The 26839-nt window shown below is 60.0% G+C and overlaps 1 protein-coding gene across 11 annotated transcripts in view; it reads right to left on the bottom strand.

Annotated features, from left to right (window-relative positions):
- ATP2B4 (ATPase plasma membrane Ca2+ transporting 4) overlaps positions 1-13991 on the bottom strand; it is a 58938-nt gene extending 44947 nt beyond the window's left edge. For 7 of the 11 annotated variants that reach the window (XM_041422497.1, XM_041422488.1, XM_041422499.1 and 4 more), the window contains exon 1: positions 13835-13991. The gene's annotated coding sequence lies outside the window, so the exon portion shown is untranslated. Of the gene's footprint in view, positions 1-1429; positions 1898-8516; positions 8858-12120; positions 12254-12521; positions 12654-13834 lie in introns of those variants that run through there. The other 4 variants (XM_041422491.1, XM_041422493.1, XM_041422490.1 and 1 more) reach the window with 4 other exon arrangements.
- Positions 13992-26839: the final 12848 nt, after the last annotated feature.

Genomic DNA, 26839 nt, shown 5'->3' with positions numbered 1-26839 from the left:
TGCTGGATTTGGCACTGCTGGCTCAAGGATTGGACTTGACAATCTTAAAGATCTTTTCCAACCTCAGCAATTCCGTGATTCTACACAGGAGCCCTCAGGTAGGGAGGAGCTGGGCTGCCTCGCTCTTTGCTCTGCATCTGTCCCTCTCTCCCCAAATTCACCTGGTCCCTGGCGGTGACAGTGGCACAGCCCTTGGGAGGATTGTCCTGGATGCCAGCAGGAGGTTTTGTCCACTCCTCCATCCCACCTGGCATGAGGAAATGGGCTCTTCCCAGCCTGGGAGCACTGGGAAGCCACCATGGGTGATGTGGCAGCAGCTGGCACGCAGTGGCTGACCCCTCTCTCCTCTCTTCCCTTCCCTCCAGGTGGATCTGCTGCAGGGAGGTGTCCAAGCAGCAGCTCCCACCCCGTTTCCACCTCTCCTCCCTCCTCCAGACCCACGCTGGGCTTGGCTTAGCTCTGATTCACAGCCCAGAGCGAGTCCAAAGCCGAGCTTTGGGATTTGGGCAGCTTGGAATTGTGGAGCGGAACTGCAGGATAAAAACAAGGCAGCAAACCAGGCCCTGGGGCTGCTCTGGCAGCACTCCAGGATGGACACGGAGCAGCGGCCACATCCCAGCCCTGTCAGAGCCACCTGGACACTCCCAGGTCACACCTGCCCAGCAGGGAGGTGACCCCGAGAATCCGGGCAGGATGGGGATCCCATTGGCAGGGAGATTCTGCAGCCCCAGCTCTTGGATGCTGTCCTGGGAGGCCCCAGAGGAGCAGGAGAGGCCAGGGGAAGGCTGGGGACAGTGTCTGAGCTGGCCAGGCTGGAGCAGAGGCCACAGGGCCGAGGGCAGGAGGGAGGAGCCCCGAGCCCTCTGCCCCAGAGCCGCTCCCGGGCACTGCCCCAACCAGGATTTTGGATTTTTGGATCCCAGGACAGTCCTTTGGTAGGAGCTGGGGCAGAGCCTGGGTTATCCCAGCCCAGGGCAGGGATGCTCCTGCCATTTCCAGTCTCCTGTGGGATGGGTCAGCCCAGGAGCACCGGGAGCAGTTGGTGTCCAGCTCACCTCCCCACACACCCAAAGAGCAGAGATCCCACCAATCCCCACTCCCACCTTCCCACAGCCTGTAAACCCGGCTTGAATTAAACCAAACCCAGAGCACGGGGCAGTCTGAGAGGCAAAACAAGGCTCAGGGGACGGGAGAGCCACCGGGCAGGACAGGAGGACACAGGCACGGTATTTTTAGCAGGATTACACAGGGACAGGGGATTCCTACCCCGAAGATCCCTGGGGGCTGAAAATAGGGCCCGTCACTTCCTCCAGCAGCAGCCGGGGGAAGCATCTGCTGCTCCGGGCAGGCAGCAGGAGGAGAGGGGCAGCCCGTGGGTTTTGGGGTGCCCAGGACACCCCGGGACAGCGGGGGGCACCTGGTGGCTCACCTTGTCACCGCCGGAGCCGCTTCCTCTTCCCTGAAGAATCCCGCGGGAAAAAAACCAATCCGGCAGCAATCCCTCCCAAAAATGCCCCTCTGGAGCACAGCGGGGGAAACTGAGGCAGGAGAGGCGGAGCCGGTGGGACAGCACAGGGAAATTTGGGGGATCCCCTAAAGCCGTGGGTGTGCTAGTAGGGGATCCCCAAGAATCGCAGATGTGCTGTAGGGGAACCCCAACAATTCCAGAGCGGGAAGGGCGCCCCAGCACTCAGCTCCCGAGGGTGGCAGCAGCCCTGGGGACACGGGGAAGGGCTGGGGACAGCAATGCCCCTCCTGCCACCGCCACCACGTGAGCCGGGATGGGTGTCCCTGCTCCCAGCTCCGAGAATTCCCGCTCTGGATCACATCCCTGCCGGCCACCCCGTAACTCCTGCCAGCCCGGCTAGCTGCGATCCCTCTCCCCACACTCCTCCAGCCTTAAATCCACATTTTTCCATCCAAAAAAAAAACAAACAAACCCAATCCCAGCGGGGATTTTCTAAGGGACAAGCCGGCAACAAGAGATGGGAGAAGGGCAAAAAAAAATAAAATAAAATAAAAAAAAAAAAAGGTCTGAGAGCGCTTTTCGCTGCTGCAAAGGGTTAAAAAAATAAAGTCGGGAAAAGCGATAGGAAAAACACACGCGGCTCCCAGGGAAGAGCGCGCCGGCTGCTCCCGTTTCCCTTCCCAACATGCCCCGCTCCTGGGAAAGTGTGGGCTGTTTTCCATATATAACTGCGAACTGTTCCATGCAGTAAGAAGTCTAATTAAAGGGAGCCAGGCGAGCAGGGGAAGGCGATATTTATCCCGGAGAAAAGAACCCCCATCCTCAAAATCTTAAATGCAGACCCTCGCCCGGCAAGGGGGAAAAAAAATAAAAAAAAAATTAAAAGTACCGTGGTGGAGATCGCAAAAAAAAAAAAAAAAAAAAAAAAAAAAAATAGGCGGGAGAGGCAAATCAGAGCTTGGAAAATATGGAGAAATAGGAGGGGAGAGCCAGATGGGCCAGGAGAGCATGGGGAGGGGCAGGGCAAGGGGCAGGGAAAGCTGGGATGAGCTGGGATGAGCTGGGAGGGGGCACAGCCACCCCCGGGAGCCTCCCTGGGTCCTCCTTCCCCGGCCCCCCGAGGTGGCAGAGGCGAGGATTTGAGTGAACAGCAGGAATCAGCTTGGAAAATAAATATGGGAGCGAATCTAGGCTGGGAGGGAAGGGGCTGGGAAATGCCTGGAGGCACCGTGAGGGATCCAGGGCGGGTGGGTGGGAGAGGCTGGCACCACCCTGGGCACCCCTCACTCAGGGGGTGACCCACAGGGTCTCACCCCACCCCGACACCCCGGCCCAGCTGAACCCCGCCGGTGTTTTGGAGGAACTGTCTCTGAGGGATGGAAAAAAACCTTGGAAAAACCCTGGATGTGCTTTTGAGAGGAGCTTTGTTCGAGCTGTGCTTCCCACCAGGCACTGCCCTAATCCCGAGCAGGCACCACGCTCCCGTTCAGGGGGAGTCAGAGCAATTAAAAACCGTTAGCGGGCTTTAATTAAGTGCTGATTCTACGAGTTGGGGAGAGCCACCACCACCATCATCATCATCACCATCACGGGCCATGATTCCAACTGGATGGGGCTCTTTGCTCCCTGAAATTGCACTTTGTCCTGCTGCCAACCCGCTGTCACCCCAATCTGGAGCCGTGGAGTTTGGGGTGTCATTCCCAGCCCTGTTAGTCATTCCCAGCCCTGATATTCCTAACCCTGACATTGCCAGCCTTGTCATTCCCAGCCTTGTCATTCCCAACCCTGACATTCCCAACCCTGTCAGTCATTCCCAACCCTGACATTCCAAACTCTGACATTCTCAGCCCTGTCAGTAATTCCCAATCCTGACATTCCCAACTTTGACATTCCCAGCCCTGACACTCCCAGCCTTGTCATTCCCACCGTTGACATTCCCAGCCCTAATATTCCCACCCCTGACATTCCCAGCCCTGACATTCCCAACCCTGACATTCCCAACTTCCCAGCCCTGACATTCCCAACCCTGACCCAACTCTGACATTCCCAACCCTGACATTCTCAGCCCTGTCAGTCATTCCCAACCCTGACATTCCCAGCCCTGACATTCCCAACCCTGACACTCCCAGCCTTGTCATTCCCAACGTTGACATTCCCAGCCCTAATATTCCCAACCCTGACATTCCCAACCCTGACATTCCCAACCCTGACATTCCCAGCCCTAATATTCCCATCCCTGACATTCCCAGCCCTGTCATTCCCAGCCCCACCTCCTCACCTCCGCCCCGCAGCCCGGCGCTCCCGGCCCAGTCCTGACCTGCCATCCTGTTTATGCCACATCCAACCCCACGTGTTCCCTCCTCCCAGCACCTCCCAGCTGCACCAGTAACCCCGGCAAACTGGGATAGCCCTTCCCTCGGACACACACATCACACCTCTGCAAGGAGGGACCGAGGCCTTCCCAGCCCCTCGTGCATGGTTTTGCCATAAATCCCAGCTCCCCCAAAAAAAACACCTGCAATGATGCTGGGATGGAATCCCAGAATGGACTGGGATGAAAGAGACCTTAAAGCTGATCCCATTCCCTGGGCAGGGACACCTCCCACTATCCCAGGGTGCTGCAAGCCCGGCCTTGCTTGGACGAGCTCAACCTCAGACACAACAGGGACAAGGACACGGCGCTGCTGGGGGGGCTGACACCCCAAATAACGCCCCCCAAAGCCCCACAGCCCCTGCCCAGCCTTCAGACAAGAGGGACAAAGCAGCGCTGGGGTCACCCGAGGTGACAGTGGCCACCGGCCCCTCTGTCCTGGCCGGAGCCAGGGCCGTGGGAGGCGCTGGCACGGCCCGGCCCTGCCCCAGGTGGGGCTCTAAGCACCAGCGCTAATCCCGGGATAATTGCGGCTTTAGCAGCGATAGGGCCCAGATCAGTGGGAAAATCCCGGTGTTAGGGGCACGGCGCTGGCACCGCGCGGCGCCGGAGCCAAGGGAGAGGGATCCCGGGAACAGAGCGAGGGATCCATGGAATAGAGTGGGGGATCCATGGAACAGAGTGGGGGATCCATGGAACAGAGTGGGGGATCCACGGAATAGAGTGAGGGATCCCAGGAACAGAGTGAGGGATCCATGGAATAGAGTGGGGGATCCATGGAACAGAGTGGGGGATCCACGGAATAGAGTGGGGGATCCCGGGAACAGAGTGGGGGATCCATGGAATAGAGTGGGGGATCCCGGGAACACAGTGAGGGATCCATGGAATAGAGTGGGGGATCCATGGAATAGAGTGAGGGATCTATGGAATACAGTGAGGGATCCCTGGAATACAGTGAGGGATCCGTGACAATACAGTGAGGGATCTGTGGGACACAGCAAGGGATCCATGGGAACACAGTGAGGGATCCATGGGAACACAGCGAGGGATCCATGAGGATACAGCAAGGGATCCCAGGGACACAGTGAGCGATCCCAGGAACACAGTGAGGGATCCATGGGAACACAGCAAGGGATCCCAGGAACACAATGAGGGATCCCCCAGACACTGGTGCCCAGCAGGGACACACACACCCGTGGCTCAGGCTGTGATTCCCTCTCCCCATCCCAATGGAAAAATGCCAAACCCACGGGCAGGATTCCCCTCCAGCCCAGCTGTCCCGCCTGGGATTGCTCTGCCTGCCAGAATCCCCTCCATTCCCAAGCCTTTGGCTCCTCTTCCCTTCCCCAGCATTTTCCCTGCAGTGTCAGGGGCCTTCCTCACCCTCTCCATCACCTCCCACAGAGCCCAGGCAGGGGCTGGGCAGGGGGGTTTGCTCCTGGAATAACAAGGAGAACAGGAATTCAAGATGGGAGCTTGGATTGGGGTTGTCCAGCACTGTTGGGGTCCCCCAGAACTGTCTGGGGTCCCTCAAAACTATTTGGGATCCCTCAGAACTGTCTGGGGTCACCCAGCACCATCTTGGCTGCTCCCACACTCGAGGGGAGGCAGGTCCTGGGTAAGGAGGCTTAGATTTGGGAAAATCCCTCTGCTCCCTGCTGGCTTTTCCTGGATCCCTTCCCAGCGACCCTGTTCCCAAAGGATCACCCCGAGAGGGGACAGATCCCAGCCAGGTCCCAGGGACTGAGACACAACAAGGCCAGGCGTGCAGGCAGCTGCGTCCGGGGGAGTGGGAGGAGGAAGGGAGGCTCCCTCATTGTCCTTCCCACAGGGAAAAGGGACAGTCCCGAGCCTGGAAGCACCAGGAAACACTTCCAGCTCCTCGCTCCAGCCCCTGGGGCCGCAGGGCCCCGTCCCCCCGGCGCTGCAGAAACTCCATCTGCAGCATCTTCCCGGGATTCCATGCACTTCACGTCCGACTGCAGGAGCCGGAGGATCCCCTGGCTGCTGACCTGCACGGAAACGCCCGGCTGCTGCTGCTGCTGCTGCTGCTGCTGCTGCTGCTGCAGGGAGGGAGGGAGGGGAAGCAGGGGAGGAAAGGCCATTCCTGCAGCCAGCTCTGGGTGGGGGATGCTCCAGCAGGTGCCCAGTGAGGTGAGACAGGCACGGAGCGCATCCAAGGACGGGGAGAGGTGGGAAAACAGTGCCAAGAAGGGAAGCAGGGAATGGGAAGGGATGAAAGGCAGCGGGTCAGGAGCTGGCACAAGAGAATCCAGTGGTGGATATGGAGCTGGAGCACGGAGAGGATGGGTTTGGGGCCCATGGGATGGGCTGTATCCATTCTGCAGAATCCATGGACAGCAGGACAGCCTCCTCTGGATGAGCCTCACCCAAAACAGGGAGCAGCATCTCAGCACCCCAGCCGTGGTTCCAGCCTTTTCCACCTCCTCTAGGAGCACAACCCAGCACCCAGCACGCTCCAATAAATCCAAAACATCCCTGAGATGAGAAACCCGTGAATTTAACACCCAGTGGAACAGCCAGGTCGGCTCCCAGGGGCACAGCACACCTCGGGGATGCCAGAGCAGGTAGCAGGATGAGATTTTCCAGCTGGATTTCCCCATGGGGATGTTGTTTACTTTCTCTTTTCCCCAGGAAATATCCTGCTGACTCAGGAAACACCCTCGGGCGCAGCTCTGCGGGGAGGAGACACTTCCCAGCCACAGCTTTGGTCCTTCCTTTCATTTTTTTGGCCAGTCCAGTTGGGGTCAGATTGGAGAGCAATCAGTCACTTGGGAAATAACACCACTCCAGGCCTCCTCCCTCAAAGAAACCTCAAAAGACAGCATTTAAGGCGAGCTTAATTTGGACAACTAAAAATAGCCAGCACCAGTCACACTGGAAAATGCAGGATGTGGAGCTTCACCCTCTCCCAGCTCCAGCCTGCACACGGGGGTTTGTGGCCCCCAGCCCCACGGATTTGTCCCTAGGGATGGCCTGGCTCCCACAGGGAATCCAGCAGGACCTTCTGAGGCCCATCCCGGAGCCCTGCCCGGCTGCTCCGATGAAAGTGTGGGGACCCAAAACTTTCCCAGGCAGGATGTGGTGACTCAGAGCCACGTCTGCAGAGCGGGACACCCAGGAAAGATCCCAGCCACGCTTCCCAGCTTCTCCCAGCCCAGTCAAGTCTCTGATCCTGGCTCCCTGCAGCTGATTCAGCCCTGGGTGAAAGCAGCCAGGCCTGTGCCATCGGGATGAATCCTGGTTGTCATTCCCTCTGTTCCAGAGGCTGTCATCCACACTGTGACTCTCTTCCAGCCTCCCTCTGGCCATCCTGAGGCTCCTCCAGTGCCAGCCTGGCATTCCCAGCTGCCAGCACAGCCACAAATCCAGCCTGCCCTCATTTCCCTGCACTCCCCCCCTTGCACCGAGCTCTCCCTCCTTGCACTAATCCCTCCCTGCTCCAGAGGCAGGAATAATGTTTAACTCAGGTTCACGCCGGAGCACGAGCTCCCTCCCAGCCCGGGTCAGCCCCAGGCGTGTCCCCATCACCGAGGCCATGCCGGATCCCTGCTGCTGGCACGGCCACGTGCCCAGCTCCAGCAGGAAGCCCCTCTGGAGCGGGAAGCTCCGGGAAGCTCTCAGCGCTGCCAGCTGCAGCGATCCGTCACGCCGGGATTGGGACACAGCCGGGCTGAGCTCTGCAGGTGCCACGAGAATCCCACAGCCGGCAGATCCCGCTTGGAGCCATCCCATCTCCCCCGGCATCATCCTAAAATCAGGGGGCTTCGACAGAGCAAGGATGAGAGGGGACAGTGCTGGAGGACTGAGCCATCCCGGTGTCCCTGGGATGCCTGTGGAATGGCAGGAGTGGGAAAGCAGTTTTCCTGGGCTGTGCCCCCAGCAGCGCTCCAGCAACACGGGGTTATTTTTAAGAAGCTCTCGAGAAGGTGGGAAGGGAGGCGAGGAGCTGGAATGCTCCAGGGCCACGCCACTAAGCCTCTGGAAAGGCTGGAGCCCCGGAGAGGCGAGGCATCGGCATTCCCAAGCAGGAACAAAAGGCGAGAAGCGCGAAAAGCCGAGGGCATTCCAGGGGCCACGGGCACCTCCCGGCTGAGCGAGGGGCGGCGAAGGGACAGTAAAGCTCCAGCTGCTGCAGCAGGGTCCTTAATTAGCATCTCGAGAAACGGCGCCGAAAATCAGACACCTTCTGCCCGAAATCCGAGCCCGGACCTGAAAATCCGATCACCGACCGCGATGCTCAAAGAGCAAAGGTCACTTCCAACCCCACCCAGGCCCTGCCACTGCCGCTGCCCCGCGGTCCCCCCGGTGCCTGCACTCACCCCCTGCCCACCGCCAGCCGCCCCAGACCGAGCAGAGGCAGCACGGTGAGGGCCAGCGGCTTATTTTTAGCCTGGAGAAGGCAGGAGCCGGGAGCAGCCATCCCGACTCTTGCCCTTGGCATGGGACACGCCGCTGTCGCCCCCGGGCCGCCCGCACCCCGCTGCCCCCCGGCTCTGCAGCGCTGCGTCCCCCCCGGGCTGGCATCACCTCCCCTGGCACGGCTCCTGGGCCCGGGCAGGAGGAGGAGGATGCTGGGCTCAGCCCTGGAGCCGGCCCCGCGGCACAAGGAGCGGGATTATTTACAGCTCCTTAACGGAGCGAGGCAGGGCTGACCTTTCCGAGCCGCAGACAAAGAGGAGATGTCGGGAATCGCTGCTGCGGGACCTTTCCCGGCCCGGCGGGATGAGCGGGGGGCCAGAGCCACGCTGGGGGGGTTCGGCAGCGGGGAGCCGGCCAAGGCCACGGAGAGCCGAGCGCGCTGGGATCCCAGCCTGGGAAAAGGAGGGATCGGATTCCTCCCTCCCCGGCCCCGCCGGACAAACTCTTCCGGGTGGGGACTCCTACGCGCTCTGCTCTGCCCAGGCACAGCTCGCTGCTCCTTCCCGCAGCCCACGGCTGCCTCGGCGGCAGCAAAACACGGGCATACGGCACGGAATGGGAAAATCGGCGCTGCTCCTCGCCCCCGGCGCCCCGCTCGGCTCAGCCCAGCTGCCGACTCATCCCTGCCGTGGAAGCGTCGAAGGAAAAGTTTCCCCGTCAGCACAAAACGCCGACACTTGGCCCAAGCTTCCCCTTGGCTGCTGCTGCCCTGGCCAGGAGTTCCCCCCGCTGGGGACACGCCAGGGCCCGGCCCCGAGTGGCTGCAGTGGGCAGGGGACAGGCCTGGTCCCTGCAGTGTGGCACTGGTGTGGCACTGGTAGGGTCCCGTCCCTGCAGTGTGGCACTGGTGTGGCACGGGTCCTTGCAGTGTGGCACTGGTGTGGCCCCGGGGGCTGTCACAACCCCTGTGCTGCAGGGAAGGGAGGGATTCCCAAGGCCAGGAGCTCTCCCATTGGCACTGGGCAACGGATGATTGATCCCACGACAGATGATCGATCCCACGTCCCTTCCCTCGCTCCGAAGCTGCAGGATTTGGGCAGAGGGCTGCTGATGTCACAGCTGTGTGTCCCCTCCCCAACCTGCACCCCCCCCGGTCTGTATTTAGGTCCCCATGTAGGATTTGATGCCACGATCCAGAAATCCCAGGAAGCTGCCCAGGAGCACCCCATGAAGGTCCCCATGTCCCTCGCCAGCAGCCTGGGCCACAGTGGCCTGGTCACCCTGGAGGGAGCAGGGCCAGCCCCAAAAGGGAATCCCACAACCCCAATTCCTGAATCCAGGGGCCTCGCTGTGCATCAGCTTCCCACGTTCAAATCTGAGACCCCTCCCAGAAGCTCACAAACGCAGGAGGACTCTGAACTCAGCTCTTACTCACAGAGAGCTCTCCCAGGATTTAAGGTGCTTAATTAGCGGTTTAAAAGAGTCACCAGCTGGGTGGGTGACACCCCAGCAGGTGTTATGCACTCCACAGGGCTCCAGCTTCCCTCCTGTCCTTTCCCAGGCTTACCTTGTGTCTTTTTTCCCTTTTCCTAATGATCCAGCAGAGGGGCAGGGTTTTTAAGTCCATAGAAACTCTATTATCCCCATGCATTAAAGCCAAAAGCAACTAATTAAAACATCAAAGTCACAGGGTTCATTAGCTCGGCCTCGGTGCTGGTAGGAGGTGACAGGGATTGTGGCTGTCACCCGACTGCTCCCAGGGACCCCAAGGCTGGCCCTGCACCCCAAAACACATTCCCTGTTCCAGTGTCACTGGAAAAACCATTGGGCTGGGCAGGATCCTGTCGCCTGGCCGTCCCTGTTCCCCAGCTGGTCACCTTTGCCTGCACCAGTGTGGAGAGGAGGGAGGCTGGGGACAGCTCTGCCACCTTTGCCATCAGAGCTCCTTCCCCCAGGAGCATCTCTAGCCCCATCACCACCCATCAGATCCCTATTCCCACCTGGCACAACAGGAGGGGGACAGGGATGGGTTCAAATTCCCAGCTCTGCACACCAGATCCCCTCTGGTGTGTGAAAACAGCCATTCCTTACTGGAAACGCTGCAGCATCCCTGGATCCAGGTGTTCCCAGCAGGCCACGGGAGATGGGGGACAACAGTGAAGTGGCACTGCTTGTGCTGCAGTGGCCACTTACCATCTAAGGGCCTGCATCCATCACCACGGTCACAATGAGCACTGGTCACTTCCACTGCCACGGCCACACTGCCATGGTCACACCGAGCACTGGTCACTTCCACTGCCACGGCCACACTGCCATGGTCACACCAAGCACTGGTCACTTCCCACCTAAGGGCCTGCATCCCACTGTTGTGGTCACACTGAGATTTGGTCACTTCCCATTGGCATGGTCATATGGAGGATGGGTCACTTCCCATCCAAGGATCTGCATCCCATTGCCATGTTCCACTGACCACTGGTCACTTCACAAAGGATCTGCATCCCATTGCCATGTTCACACTGACCATTGGTCACTTCCCAAAGGATCTGCATCCCATTGCCACAGCCACACTGACCATTGGTCACTTCCCAAAGGATCTGCATCTCATTGCCACGGCCACACTGACCATCAGTCACTTCCCCAAGGATGTGCATCCCATTGCCACGGCCACACTGACCATCGGTCACTTCCCCAAGGACCCGTACCCATGTCCACGGCCACACCGTGCCTCCCAGCCGGGGCTCGCTGTCCCTGTCCCAGCGAGCGCCTTCCCTGCCCAGCCGCTCCCGGAGCCCAGTGGGATCCACGGGCTCTCACCGCACGTTTTCCTTTCCCAGCACGGCGCAGCCGTGCCCGGCGGGGAGGAGCCGTGGGCGAGGAGGAAGCCGGAGCTGCCAGCCCTTCGCCGGGCCCTGCGCGGGGAGCAGCAGCAGCAGCAAGCGGGCGGCGGCTGCGAGCCCCCCCCACGGCAGAGATTTGGGTCCCCAAATCCCCGCAGGCTCCAACCCGCGCTGCTGGAACGGGCGCGTGTGGCCACTGCGGGAAAACTCCGCTCGTGGCCTAGCAGGGAGGAGAAACAGGAAAAAGGAAAAAAAAAAAACCAAAAAAAACACATAACCCGAGAGAGGAGCGGGGAACGCGCGGAGAACACGCGGCCCCGGCGAGGGGCGGGCGGGGAAGGAGCGGGCTCGTCTCCCAGGGCTTGGGGACAAGGGGAAACTCCAGGCTCGGCTCCACCCCGGCGCTTTCGACTGCTAAACAATAGTGGAGAGGAGCAGCCGTCCCTCCCTGCTCTTACTCATCCTGCCCAAGGACCTGTGCCACCCTTCGGCTGCCCCCGCCCTGCCCGGCCTCTGCCCGGGGGCTCGGGCACGGCGGCTCCCTGCTCCGGAGTCGCAAGGCTCGGGTGGCAGCGACAGATCCCCCGGGAAGAGATGCGGACCCACGGCACGCGAGCGGCGAGCCGGCAGCGCAGGGAATTCCCTCCGTCATCATCGCCAGCGGAAAAAAAAAAAAAAAAAAAAAAAAAAAAAGAAAGAAACCAACACCCAACAACAGCCTGCGCCCTCTCAAACCTCTCTACCTGCAGCGCTCGCAGCACTTCCCAGAGCTTTTCCAGGCGGGAAGGGAGCGGGGAAGGAGCCGGGGCTCGGACGGGGAGCGGCAGCCGCGGCCCCGCCGGCGGCCAGGGCGGGACGGGGCCGGAGCCGCGGGGAATGCGCGGTGCCAGGGCAGGAATGGGGAAGCGCTGCCTCCTGCCCTGGGCGCTTCCCAGCTCCAGCGGCACCATCCCGGCACCGGCACCTTCCCCGTGCCACGGCCACACGCACCCGAGGCAATCCAGCCCGGCCCCAGGGAAGCACAGGGCGCAATTTGGCCTCCAAGCCCACCCAGCGCTCACCGTTGAGGAAGGGTCCTGCATCCCTCAGGTCCGAGGGGCACCTGCAGCCCCCCGTGAGCCGCCAGGCAGCCCGTGGGGAGGGTCCTGGGGGGGTCACCCGAGCGGGCAGCCAGGGAGGGAAGCCCAGGGCTGGGGAGGGATCCCCGGGGCGCGGCGGGGTGGGGCTGGCGGAGAGCGGGGGCGTCAGCCTCTCTCGCTCATGATTTAATAATTTAGGTGCGTTTCAGTGCTCAGAGAAGCGAAAGATTGAGGGCAGTGTCTGGAGGCAGGCAGGGCGCAGGCAGCGGTGCAGCCCCTGCCTTGTCCACGCAGCCCAGGGGGTTTGGGGTGGGGGGCTCAGCTCGGGGTCCCCCGGCCCCAGGACGGCTCTGGGTGCCCCATGGCGAGCTCCCAGCACTCACCTCCACCCCAGCTCGCTGCCCTCGGCTCCTGCCCGTCCACCCACGTCCAGGGCTGCCGGTCCACGGCCACGGGCAAAAACTGGCTGCACTGGTTTGAGCTTCGCAATGCAAACCCCCACCCAAGCTCAGGTCTCCAGAGATAAGAGCACAATAACCTATTGTCCCTCCTCCCCTCCCAACATCTCCACTCGCCTCTGGCGAAGCAGGGAGGGACCACCCAGCTCCGCACAGCCCCCCCGCCCCCGCCGCCGGGCAGCCCACGGGGGGCACGGACCCACCGAGCCAGGCCAGGGATGCTGGGAGGCTCCGGAGCCGGGGCTGGGATGCAGGGAGAGCGCCGGGGGCAGAGGCAGGAGGAGGCGGACGAGGCCAGAGCCTAGCCGGGCTTCCAATAGATTCCCTGATTTATTTTTTAATTTATTTTCCGCCTCCCCACTCCTGTTTTCTCTGCCGCGGCTCTGCCCAGCTGGATTGGTGCAGGCAGGAGGGGGACGTGCCCAGCCGTGGCGTGGGCACCCCCCACGCACCTCCCCACCGCATCCCACCCTCCCCACCGCCCCCCACCCGAGTCACCCCACTCCAGGCAGGGAGCAGCCCCCTTTGCTGCCCCACGAGTGGGCAAAAACCACCCCAAACCCACCCACGCAGCACCTTCCCCGCTCTGTCCTTGGGCTGCCGCAAGCCCCCCTCCCCTTCCCCCGCCTCTTCCTTCCTCCATCATCCTCATCCTCCTCCTCCCCGCAATGCCACAACTCGCTGCCTCCCAAAAAATCCGGCAACACGCGCGACCGGGAACCCCGCGCCCCTCACCAGCCGCCTCAAGGGCGGGCAACAAGTTGTAGGATCCGAGCGGAGCGTCCTCCCCACCCCAAATACCGGGGGGGGCGGGGGGGCTGCCGGGCGGGGGCTGCCGGACTTGCCCCCCACAAGACATTTGGGGGCTGCACGCCCCGCAGCCGCCCACGCCCCAGAGCGGCCGGACCGCGCTCACCCCATCACCCCACCCCTCCCACGTGCGATTGGGGTCGGGGGGGGGTCCCACGCCGATCCCCCCGTGATGCAGGAACCCACAGCGAGCCCCCCCATCCCACCTGCTGCACCGGGACGGAGCGGGGCGGTGAAATCCCCGCTGCCCGCGCCCCACCCGCCCGCACGGCAGCGATGCTCCCACCCACCCGCGCCCCCCGCTCCTACAAAAACCCCCCTCCGCGGCCGCCCCACGCCACTCCCGTGCGTCCCCACAGTGTCCCCAACACCTCAACCCCCCTTCGGGACCGCCGAACCCCGCTGCCGGGGTCCCCCCGCGCACTCACCGGCTCCGGTCCCACGGCGCCCGGCTGGCGGCGGAGCCCCCGCGACTGGCCATGGGATGGAGGGGGAGCGGTCCCGGAGCTAACGGGAGAAAATGCTTGTCATGGCAACCCCCGTGCCGTGCGGGGCCGTGCGGGGCCGGGCCGGCGAGGGAGGGGACGGCGGGCAGGGAGGGGGAGGGCTCGTCCCAGCCCGCCGGGGGAGGGGCTCCCTTAAGGTGGCTGCACGCCCCGACGGCTGCTTAAGGGGGACGGGGAAAGGAACGGGGTGAAGGGCACAGCGAGGGGGGACAGCGGGGTGGGGGGACCCCAAACTGGGGCAGGAGCCCACGGGCAGAGTGGGGGGGGCACGCCTGGAAAGACTGGGGACAGCCATGGGTAATGTGGGGACACCCCCGGACAGGATGGGAACACCCCGGGAATAGTGGGGACACACTGGACAGGGCGGTGGGGACACCTCCAGGCAGGGTGGGGACACCCCGGGAATAGTGGGGACACCCTGGACAGGGCGGTGGGGACACCCCTGGGCAGGGTGGGGACACCCCCAGCGGGCAGGATGGGGACACCAGGCAATATAGGGACACACTGGACAGGGCGGTGGGGGCACCCCCAGGCAATATGGGGACACCCCCGGGCAGGATGGGGACACCCCGGGAATAGTGGGGACACCCTGGACAGGGCGGTGGGGACACCCCTGGGCAGGGTGGGGACACCCCCAGGCAATATGGGGACCCCCTGGCAGGGTGGGGACACATTGGACAGGGTGGCGGGTGCACCCCCAGGAAGGTGAGGACACCCCCGGGTCATTTGGGGACCCCCCCCCCGGCATCCCCGTACTTGCACCCCCAGGCAATGTGGGGACCCTCCCGGGTTAGAGTGGGGGGGATGCACCCCCAGAAAGTTTGGGGACCCCCAGGACAAGAGAATGTTTGCACCCCAAACAGTGGGAGGACCCCAGGGACAGAGCAGGGGGTGCGACCCCAAATAATGTGGGGACATTACCCACGCTGGATAATGTGGGGACCCCCACGGGCAGCCCCAGGTGCCCCCAAGCAGTGTGGGGACCCCGATGGGCAATGTGGAGACCCCACCCTCGGGGCAGAGTGGGGTGTGCACCCCAAAAGGTGTGGGGACACCTCCAGGGCAGTGTGGGCACCCCAAAAAAAGAGGGCACCCTCATGCCCAACCCTCTCCCCGCTCCGGGTGCGGGGGAGGCAGAAGGAATTTTATGACCTGTGGCAAAATTGGGGTTTTCTTGTGGGGTTTTAGCAGTTTTGGGGTTGATCCGGGTCTGAGCCACCCTGTCCCCTCATGGGCCACCATCACGCTGGGCGCGCTGCCACCCTGAGAGCCACCAGGGTCCAGCATGAGCAACCCCCCCTCCCCAGATCCCACCGTCACCCCTTTTTCTAAAGGAACACGGGTAAAATTCCTCATGGAATCCTTTCCAAAGGCAGGAAAAAGCTTTGGCCCTCGGGGCCAGCAGGGCTGGGAGGGGGCGCCTTCAATAATCCCCTCCCTGAGGCCCAGTTTGGGCTCCAGCGCTTCCAGTTAAACCAGCGCTACACCTTTGCGGCCACAGCCCCTCATTAACCACTCATTAGCCCCTCATTAGCTCTCCCAAGGGTTTTTTCCCCCCTTGAGGGCCTGCACCTCCATAATTCCACATTCCCGAGGCTCCCAGGCCCTGAGGTGCTGCACAGGCGGAGCCGGGCCTGGATGTGGAGCCCAAGCCTGGGAATTCATTTCCATTCCATTTTCCAGGAAAATCCATCCCTCAGCTCACCAGGATGGATCTTCCTGATCAGCTGAGCTGATCCAGGGGTTGTTTTGGAGTAGGGAATGTTGTTTGGAGTCACCTGAGTGACATCAGAGCTGCCCATGTTGGATTTAATTCCATCTCCGCATCCTTTGGAGCATGACCTGGCCCTGAGCTTTGCTTTGGGAAGAGGAAAATGCCCTGGGCTTGGAATTCCTCCTTGGGAGTTCACAGGGTTATTCCTACTGAAAATAAAATATTCCTACTGAAAATAAAATATTTCAGGGCTGAGGATTCTCATGACAAGGACAAACGAGTCTCAAAAACCAAACTCAGGCCTCTGAACTGCTCCATGTTCGCCTGACACAAAAAAATGGGAATAAACCCAGGGATTTTTATTCCTCCACCAAAATCTGCCAGCCCTGACCAGACTGGTTCTCGGTGAGCATGGAACAGCTTGGAAAAGAGGTGTTGGAGCAGCTGGCAGGCACCACTTCCAATGCAAAACTGCTATTGAGACATAATGGCCTTTTCCAACAGGTTCTGGGAGCTTGGAAGGAATCTCTGACCATCTGGATTCGGGCTCCTGGAAGGAAATCAGCCTTCCTGCCTCAGGGAAGCCGTATGAGCAGGGCAGCTCGGCTATGCTGGGAATTTGCAGCCTCCTCAGGCTCCTGGGTTTGGGTTGAAATGGGGGAAAAGCAGATTTTCCACCCGGGGCAGTGGCTGCGGGAGGGAGCAGCCAAAATCCGTGTGGGAAATGTGATTCATGTGTGGTGATTCCTGAACAGAACCATGAACAGCCCCAGAGCTTCTTCCAGGCCACGTTTAAGGAGAAGCACATGGAGCAAAAGGGAAAAATCCTGGCAGGAGCAGAAGTGTCACCTCCAAGCCAGCACCGAGCTGTCCCCACACGCCGCAGATGGGAAAAATTCCTTCACAGAATATTTTGGGACCCTCTGTGTGTGTCTCTGCTTCCCTCCTGCTCCACCCCCTTCAGCCACAGGCCACCTGCTCCTCCTGGTGGCTTGGCCACCGCCGGGGTGGTGACAGAGGTGTCCCCACGCTGCACCCGCAGCAGGGAGGAGAAGGACACAACCCCTGAGCCAGCAGAGCTGCCACTTGTGTCCCACCCAGCCAGCCCGGAGCTGCAGGACGGGACATCCCAGCAGCTCCAGGTGTCACAGCCGTGGGGGTGGCACTGGGGACAGGCTGGTTTGGGGTGACAATGGGGATAGGCTGGATTTTGGGGTGGTAAGGGGGACAGGCTGGTTTGGGGTGACAATGGGGACAGGCTGGTTTGGGGTGACAATGGGGACAGGCTGGATTTGGGGTGACAATGGGGACAGGCTGGTTTGGGGTGACAATGGGGACAGGCTGATTTTTGAGGTGGCAGTGGGGACAGGCTGGATTTGGGGTGGCACTGGGGACAGGCTGGTTTGGGGTGACAGTGGGGACAGGCTGGATTGGCTCTTGTCAGGAGCTCGCAGGAGAGCTCTGAGGGAGATTCTGGATCCCACCGGGAGGTCCCTGCAGGGCCGTGCTGAGCCTTTGTCCTCCTCATCCTCCTCGAATCACGGCTGGATTGGGATTTATTCCCTTTTTTCCATGGCTCTGGCCGGGGATGCAGGGATCAAATCCTCTTTCCCAGCCAGGATCCAGCCAGAAGCTCTCTCCTGGATGTAGGAGGGATTCTTGAGTAGATTCCTGAGTGGACTCCTGGATGGATTCCCGGGTGAATTCCCGAGTGAACTACTGGGTAGATTCCTGGGTGGATTCCTGGGTGGATTCCCGGGTGAATTCCCAGGTGGATCCCCAGGTCAATTCCTGGGTGGATTCCCTGGTCAATTACCAGATGGATTCCCAGGTGGATTCCTGGATGGATTCCCAGGTGGATTCCTGGATGGATTCCCAGGTGGACAGGTGGATTCCTGGGTGAATTCCCGGGTGAATTCCCAGGTGGATTCCTAGGTCAATTCCTGGGTGGATTCCCTGGTCAATTACCGGATGGATTCCCATGTGGATTCCCAGATGGATTCCCAGGTGGATTCCTGGATGGATTCCTGGGTGGATTCCCAGATGGATTCTCTTGTCCCTTGCACCCAGCGCCTGTTGCAGGCTCCTCTGGATCCCCACCACATCCCAAAGGCCTCTCCCTTCCCATTCCCTGGAAAATCAGCCAAACTCTCCCAGTGACTGGCAGCTCCCAAGTTCTCCAAAAAGACCCTAAATCCCCATGAGAATCTCAGCTGTTATCCTGATTTTTGCCAGCTCTTTTCTTCTCCCAGTGCTTTTCTGGCTGCTCTGGGAGTGAAGCAGAGCAGTGGGCAGCGCCAGGCCTCGAGGAGACCCAGCAGCACCAAGGTAAAATAAATAACCCCAAAACAGAAAACTTCTCCCCTAGGCTCTTCCCTTAAAAAAAAAAAATAAATAAATTAAAAAAAAAAATCTGGCTTCTGTGATGATTTCCCTTTAAACCCAGCCTCTAATATTTGGATTAATTTGCTTTTAATGCCTCCCAGGCTGGGAACTTGTAGGTGGAGTTTTTTAGCCCAAAAAATGAATTAAATCAGCCGAGTTGTATCAGCCAAGTTACAAACCCATCAAAACCCGGGGCCAGATCCTGATCTCATCCCCGGAGGGGGCGGACGGGGTAAATCAGCGCCGCTGGAATACGCGGGGAAGGATTTTGGGGAAGGATTTTGTCACGGAGCTCCGGATTGGACCCGCCGGGTTTCTCATGGAAACACTGAGTGACTTTGGAGCGCAAGGCAGAGTCAGGCGTCTGTAAAATCTCTCTCCATTCAAGGGCTAAATATAGGGAGAGGAGCAGCAGCGATGTGACTGGCGGTGCTCGGGGGTAAATAAACCCTGGAGAGGCTCTGCCGGGAATGCCGGGGGGTCCTGGGGGCACTGCAGGGGGACCACGGAGCTGGGGATGATCCCACAGCTGCTGGAAAGGGGATTGAAGGGATTTTTCCTGCTTTTTCTCCCTCTTTTCCCTCTCCCTGCTCATCCCTGAGCTGCAGCAGCCAGAGGTGCCTGTTCAAGGCTTGGATTCTTGCCTGGAGTTTGGGATGCCGGTGGAAAAGGTCCCATCCTGGTCCCATCCCGGTCCCATCCCGGTCCCATCGCATCCACACCAATTCCCTGCTCTGCTCCCAGCTTTCCCCTCACTCCAAGGCCTTTGGAGACCCCAAAAAAATTCCCGCAGCCACGCAACTGCTAATTACCCATCACCATACTAATGAACCTCTCCTAGCCCATTCCTGCTCACAATTACTCCAACAGCCCCGTTAATTCCTAATTAAGCAGCTCCTTCATCAGGGAAAAGGGCCTTGACAGGAGAAGGGAAAACGCCAGAGGAGGAATTTGGGGATTGGGAGGGATTTTTGCTTTATGGCTGTAATTAGGAGATGAAATTGTTTGCTCACCTACAGAATTCATCACCAAAGTGCCTCGGAGCCCTTCCCTTCCCCATCCCCGCACATTCCCGGTTGGAAGCACGGCAGGATTTAAATTTGTTTAGGGCCCGTTATTAAACCCCCAAAATTTGTGTCAGCTCAGGAGGAGCCTCTGGGCTGCTCCTTCCCGAGCATCCCTGGGCAGGATGAGGGGAATTTTGGGATGCTGGATCCGTGTTTTTCCATGTATCCCCCCACCAGCATCACCCGAGCTCCTCAGCATCCCCCCATTCCCCTCCCCAGCAATTCCCAGGCAAACAACTCCAGGGAAAGCCCCCGAGATCCCGAAATGAACATTTTTCCCTCCAGTTCCGACCCCGTTTCATTCCTCACATCAAGGAGGAACCTTGTACTCGGTGTTTGCAGCGCGGTAACAGCTCGGGGACCTTCGTGGGCCCGAGGAAAGTCCCCGCTGCCGGCGGTGACAGCGCGGTGGGCGGTGCTGAAAGGGAGGGGAGCGAAGTGACAGCGAGGGAGAGGGAGAAAAACGCTCTGCCCGTCACTCCCGAGCTGTCAGCCCCGAGCCGGGGAGGCGGGGGAGCTCCCCAGCCCTACTTTGGGACCGTTCTTCCCTCCAGGGATGCGGGGAGAAGGTGCTGGAAGAGCTGGAGATGCCCTTGGTCCCACCTGGATCCTGGTGACCCCGCCGAGCGTGGAGGTGAAATCCTGGGATGCGACAGCCAGGGCGGGGTGACCCCAGCAGGGCCACTTTTGTCACCTCCACAAAGTTGTGGGGTCGGGAGCAGCTTTTCCAAACCCCCAAGAGACTCCCAAAATCCAAAATGTGGAGGCCAAACCAGCGGTGAAAACCCCAGGGGCAGCCCCTGTGCCGCACGTGGAGCTCCAGAAAGCCACCTGAAGCCTCCAGACATTCCAGTCCTCCAGGATCCTGCGGATTCCTGCTTCCACAAAGGTCGATTTCCCTCCTAACCCCACCTTCAGGTGCTTGGGGGACGCTGGGTGACAATAAGGGGACATGACCACTGTTGATGCCACAGGTCAAAGCTGTGGTGCCACCCAAAAGAGGGATGAAATACACAAAAGAGGGATGAAATACCCCAAAAAAGGGGTGAAATACCCAAAAGAGGGGTGAAATACTAAAAATAAGGATGAAATATCTAAAAGGGGAGTGAAATACGCAAAAGAGGAGTGAAATACCCAAAAAAGGGGTGAAAATTAGTGGAAAAATGTTGGATTCAAAGGTGACCTCTTCTCAAAAGAAGGAGGAAGAGGGAATAGGGAAAACCAGACACATTTCCAAGTGCAACAAACCAGGAATGGCTCCTTTATTGGAATAATAACCATCAATAATGCATTGCTAAGGAGCTGCAGATGAGTGCAATTAAAAAAAGCAGCGCATTCCCCGAGCAAAAACCGAAATTATTCCTCACAGCTTCCCCGAGATTTATGGAAATGAAGCAGTTCCTGGAGCTCGGCAGAGCCGGGGAGCCCGGCAGGGGAGAAGGAAAAAAAATAAGGCAAGAAAAAAAAAAAAAAAGAAAGAAAAAGGGCCCTAATGTAGGGATTTATAAATATTTTACAGCCGAGGAGGAGTGGGGAGCCATGGATATAGATGGGATTGCGGGCGGCCGTGGTGGGAGGAAGGAATTAATCACAAAAACGGAGGAGAAACTTTCCTCCAGGAGCACGTGGCTGCACCCACGGCTCCCGAGTGGCCCCGGCTGCCAGGGAAAGTTTGGAGTTTGCTCTGGGAGGTGCAGATGTGAGCCGGTGGTGATGCCCTCCCTCCCCTTGGCAGCGTGCCGGGCATGGGGGAGGCGCTGAGAATTCCTTGGGAAAGGCAGAGTGCAAATATTGACCAGGAAAAGCTGGTGGATAAGGGCTGGGAAAGCCACGCTGAGGCAGGAGGGGGTGATCTGGGACTTGGGGCTGCTCAGACACCCCAGAAATTCCCATCCCAGAGTGGTGGGATCCCGGGGAGTGGGACAATCCCAGATTCCACAGCCTGGCATTCCCCAACTCCTGTCACTGTCCAGAGGGGCCCAGGACTGGGCTGGCAGCTCCCCCTCACCTCCTGCTGGGAAGGGAGCAGGGAATGAGCTCCAGGAAATGTCACCTGGGATAGGGACAGCTGTGCCCCGTGTCCCTGGCAGGGAGGGGAGTGTCCTCTGCTTCCCTGGGAACAGCAGAGGAGCAGAAGGAAGCCAAGGCCATTTCATGGGGTCCTGGAATGGTTTGGGTGGGAAGGGACCTTACGGCTCATCCTTGGGGACAGGGACACCTTTCACTGTCCCAGGCTGCTCCAAGCTGGCCTGGGACACTCCCAGGGATGGGGCAGTGCTCCAGGTTTGTGGAGCTGGAGCCGTTCCCACCTCCACAAAGAGCCCTGGAGCCAGAGGGAGGCTGGGGCTCCTCAGAACCTGCAGGGATCCTTCTGAGGCTGGAATATTTTCCTTTTCCCTCCCAGTGCTTGGTTTGTGCTTCCCAGGGACTTTGCAGCAGCTGGAAAATCCCGTCCCTGCTCCTTCCCGGCTGAGCACAGGGACAATCCTGCACCAGTGTGGGGTCCCATTCCCAGATCCAAACCTGGCTCCATCTGCTGGGTCCTGGGTGCTGAGATCTCCATCCATCCATCCATCCATCCATCCATCCATCCATCCATCCATCCATCCATCCATCCCTCCTTCCATGCCCTTGTGCAGCCTGGAAAAGCTCCGTGGCACCTACTGGGAGCCTCTGCAGGTATGAAACCCTCCCAGGGCTTCTTTAAAAATCCAAGAATTTCTCTTGGCCAGAGAGAAATGAGTCACGGCAGGGAGAGAGGGAGAGGAGAGGGAGCTCACGGCAGCAGGAGGAAGGAGAGCCGGCAGCAGGGCCGGGAAAAGGGATGGGAATTCACTGGGAAGCAGCCATGGACTGGGACACCTGGCAGAGCTGGAGATTTGGGACACAGCCACTCTTAAGCTGATTTTCCCTGATTTTTGGTGGGATTTTCCCTGCAGGATTTTCCCTGTAGGGTTTTCCCTGCAGGATTTTCCCCGTGGACACCGAGCTTTTGGCACCCAGGAAATCCAGGCTTGGAAAAGCAGATCCCTGCCTCGCTTGGGAAGGTGACAGGGACATCCCAGCCACCTGCTGGGCGGGGCACTGCCCCCACACTGTGGAGGCTCAGGTTGGTCGCCAGGAGGAATTTTTCCTGGAAAAGGCAGGATTGGAACAGCCCGGGGAGCTCTGGAGTCCCCACCCCGGGAGGTGTCCAAGGAAGGCGTGGGTGTGACACTCCGGGTGACAACGCGGGGACCGGACACAGCTCGGACTCCACCATCCTGGCGGGATTCTCCAGCCTCGCTGGGATCCCGGGAACACGTCGGGCTGCAGGAAGCACCTCGGATCCCCGGCACCGGCGGGAGGGTCGGCGCTGCGGCTCTGGCACAGATGTCCCTCCCTCCCTCCCTGCTGTGCCTGTGTCGCACATCAGCGGTGACGCCAGCAGCTCCTGTCCCCGCTGACTGCCGCGACAGCCGATGCCAGCTCCCGGCTCTGACGTGGGAACCTGTCCTTCATTTCCAGTGCCACCGAGCTGTTTTCTCCCTTTTTTCCCCCCCGCTCCACACAGGACGTGACAGGCGGTGATGGAGCACCGGGAGGCCCCGGGCTTGGCACGTCCCGGCCTCCCGAGGAGCAATTAAGCTAACGAGGGCCACGGGCTGGGCTGGCAGCGTCCCTGGCAGCTCGCGGTGAACCCGGGTCAGGAATGACACATCTCATCCGTAAAGGATGGCGATGGATGAGGCTGAGATCCGGGGAAAAAGAAAAAAAAAACAACCAAGGAAGGACAGGAGGGGAGGAAGAATCCGTCCCCAAAGGCCGGGAAGGGGATGGTGCAGCCCAGGGGATGAGGGATGAAGGATCTCTGCAGGATTGGGGTGCTGAGGGTTGGGGGTGGATGGGGCAAAGTTCTGGGGTAGGTGTTGGAGGTAGGGATGCAAACCTGAGTCCAGGTGTGCTCCAGATCCAAACCTGAGTCCAGGTGTGCCCCAGATCCAAACCTGAGTCCAGGTGTGCTCCAGAGCCAAACATGAGTCCAGGTGTGCTCCAGATCCAAACCTGAGTCCAGGTGTGCTCCCAGATCCAAACCTGAGTCTAGGTGTGCTCCAGAGCCAAACCTGAGTCCAGGTGTGCTCTGCTGGCGGATCCCAGAGAAGAACACCTGGTGATGGAAAGGCTCCTGGGAAGAGCCCCCTGTGCAGGGGGGTTTCAGGGGGTGGCACAGGGCACCTGGCCTGATCAGGCATCTGGAGGAGGTTTCTGGATGGGAGAGCTTGGAGACTCTTCCAGGGCCTAAAGGGGCTCCAGAGGAGCTGGAGAAGGACTTGGGACAAAAGATGGAGTGGCAGGACACAGGGAATGGCTCCCACTGCCAGAGGGCAGGGATAGATGGGATATGGGGGATGGAATTGTTCCCTGGGAGGGGCTGGGATGGAATTCCCAGAGAAGCTGTGGCTGCCCCATCCCTGGAAGGATCTAAGGCCGGGTTTGTGGGATTTGGAGCACCCTGGGACAGGGGAAGGTGTCCCTGCCATGGCAGAGGTGGCACTGGGTGATCTTTACGATCTCTTTCCACCTCAACCATGCCGGGATTCCACGGCCAGTGCAGCATTCCCCAGGTGAGCTCTGGGATCCCTGGAGCTCCTTCCCGTGGCTGTGCCTCCACCGAGCCCCCGGTTTGCAGGGAAGGACCCACAAAGGGCTGGGTGGGAGCACAACCCCCGGGGAGCCGCGGGCTCTGCGCTGCTCCCCGAGCTCCACAGGGCCGGTTCTGCTCTGTCCTGGCTGCGGATCCAGCTCCGGGCACCGCGGCCGGGAACAGACTCTCCTTTCAGGCAGGAGCTGTGGGCAGCGCCGCGAGCAGACCAGAAGGGGAGGAGCAGCAGCAGCAGGAGGAGGAGGAGGAGGAGGAGGAGGAGAAGGCTTCGAGCAATCCCTCGGGGCCGCAGGGCTGCAGGTGCAGGCTCAGCTCTGCCCAGCAGGGAGGAATCCAGGCAGGCAGCAGGGACAGGAGGCAGAGATTCCCTGTGTGCCATCCAGCAGGGACTGGGAGGGATTGAACCCTCCAGCCCTGCCACGCAGCCCCTCCAGCTGTCCTTTGTCCTGGTCCCCTTGTGATGAATATCCTTCCTCCCATTATCCCTGAAATCCCAGCCTGTGCTGAGCTGGGATTGGGATCGAGGCTTTCCAACCCAGATCCTGGAGGAGATTGAGCAGCTGCAGCCTGGCAGAGCAGTGTCCGGCCTGCAGATGGAACAGTGTCCAGTCTGTGGGCATGTCACTGTCACCAGTGTCCACTTTGTGGGCACATCAGCATCCAGCATGCGGACAGAGCAGTGTCCAGTATGTGGGTACATCAGTGTCACCAGTGTCTGGCCTGCAGGCACATCATTGTCCAGCCTGTGGACAGATCTGTGTCCAGCCTGTGGGCACAGCAGTGTCCAGTCTGTGGGCACATCATTATCTAGCCTGCAGACAGATCAGTGTCCATCCTGCGGACACACCACTGTCCGTCCTGCGGACACACCGCTGTCCATCCTGCAGACAGATCAGTGTCCATCCTGCGGACACACCGCTGTCCATCCTGCAGACAGATCAGTGTCCATCCTGCAGACAGATCAGTGTCCATCCTGCAGACAGATCAGTGTCCATCCTGCGGACACACCGCTGTCCATCCTGTGGACACACCGCTGTCCATCCTGTGGACACACCGCTGTCCATCCTGCAGACACACCACTGTCCATCCTGCGGACACACCGCTGTCCATCCTGTGGACACACCGCTGTCCATCCTGCAGACACACCACTGTCCATCCTGTGGACAAATCAGTGTCCATCCTGCGGACACACCACTGTCCATCCTGCAGACATATCAGTGTCCATCCTGCAGACACACCACTGTCCATCCTGTGGACAAATCAGTGTCCATCCTGCGGACACACCACTGTCCATCCTGCAGACATATCAGTGTCCATCCTGCAGACACACCACTGTCCATCCTGTGGACAAATCAGTGTCCATCCTGCGGACACACCACTGTCCATCCTGCAGACATATCACTGTCCATCCTGCAGACAGATCAGTGTCCATCCTGCAGACACACCACTGTCCATCCTGCGGACATATCAGTGTCCATCCTGCAGACACACCGCTGTCCATCCTGTGGACACACCGCTGTCCATCCTGTGGACACACCGCTGTCCATCCTGCAGACACACCACTGTCCATCCTGCGGACACACCGCTGTCCATCCTGTGGACACACCGCTGTCCATCCTGCAGACACACCACTGTCCATCCTGTGGACAAATCAGTGTCCATCCTGCGGACACACCACTGTCCATCCTGCAGACATATCAGTGTCCATCCTGCAGACACACCACTGTCCATCCTGTGGACAAATCAGTGTCCATCCTGCGGACACACCACTGTCCATCCTGCAGACATATCACTGTCCATCCTGCAGACAGATCAGTGTCCATCCTGCAGACACACCGCTCTCCATCCTGTGGACACACCACTGTCCATCCTGCGGACACACCACTGTCCATCCTGCAGACACACCACTGTCCATCCTGCGGACCCATCAGCTGCTCTTTGTGCCTCGTTCCCGGCGGAGCAGCAGCAGCCCCGCGGTGCCGGGCGTGGAGCAGACCGGGATCCTCATTGCAGGGGTGTTTTCCAGGGACGGGCCCGAGCCGCGGCAGCGCTCTCAGCCCGCGATGGCCCGTCCCTCCCTCCCTCCCTCCCTCCCTCCCTCCCTCCCTCCCTCCCTCCCTCAGGAAGCAGAAGTTCGCTCCTTCCCTCTCGCTCCCCACTCAGATTTTCCAGTGACCCAGCGCTGATGGAAACTCAGCTGCTCTCTGGCCCTTTCTTCTCCAGGGCGTTCGGGTGTTGGGTTTTTTAAAATTTCCATCTGCCCCCCCAGCCCTGACTGACCCTTGGAGCACCAAGCATCACCTCTGGTGCTGGCACAGCACGGGGCTCACAGGGTTGTGCTCCAGCAGGGGAGATCTGCAGAGAAAAACAGAAAATTCCCGTTCCCAATTCCCCCCACAAAGGGGGAGCAGCCCTAAGCAGAGCCCGGACAAGAGACTGGCCCAACCTGGCCGGGGACACGGAAGGGACAGGGAGGGGACATGGATGCATCCCCTTTTCTTTGGGATTTCTCAGGGACAGCCAGGAGCAGCAGAGGCGAAGCTGCTGCCCAAAGGGACAGGCAGACCCCAGCTAGGGGCACCCAAACATCCAAAAGGGACAGCCTTGTCCCCCCTTCAGGTGACACTCTGATAACGCAGAAAATTCCCATATTTAAGCATATTTTGGGAATCTGGAAGCCGCTGTAAAAAGCTTCCCAGCCATGGAGAGCCTCGCTGGAGCTCCCGGCCACATTTGCACTTCCTTTCCTGGCAGCAAAACCACCCCCAGCAGGGCTGGATCCCGGCTGGATCCCGGCTGGATCCAGCCCGATTCCCAGCCGCCCTCGCTGACACGAACCCCCGGCGGCATCTCCGGCACGAGCTCGGGCTTAATCAACTCCTCAATTACTCATTAAAAGCCCCAGGTTGGGATCCGCAGCCCGCGCTCGAGCGGTGGCACCGGCGGCCAACCAGAGCTCTCCCAGCGCTCATCCCTAAATCTGCTCCTAATTAGGAGTGGACTCACCCCTGCAGTTAATTGCTGGAGTTGTTCATTAGTGCCTGGACACCCAGATCTGTATGAGAGGGGAGGCAGCAGGGTAATTAATCAGGTGGTAACTAATGAGGGGGAGCGTCCAA

This window comes from Onychostruthus taczanowskii, unplaced genomic scaffold, assembly GCF_017590055.1.
Source record: "Onychostruthus taczanowskii isolate IOZ18803 unplaced genomic scaffold, ASM1759005v1 scaffold74, whole genome shotgun sequence".
In the NCBI taxonomy this organism is placed as follows: Eukaryota; Metazoa; Chordata; class Aves; order Passeriformes; family Passeridae; genus Onychostruthus; species Onychostruthus taczanowskii.
The sequence above is the reverse complement of the archived record's forward strand: the minus strand, read 5'-3'. Positions and strand labels throughout refer to the sequence as shown.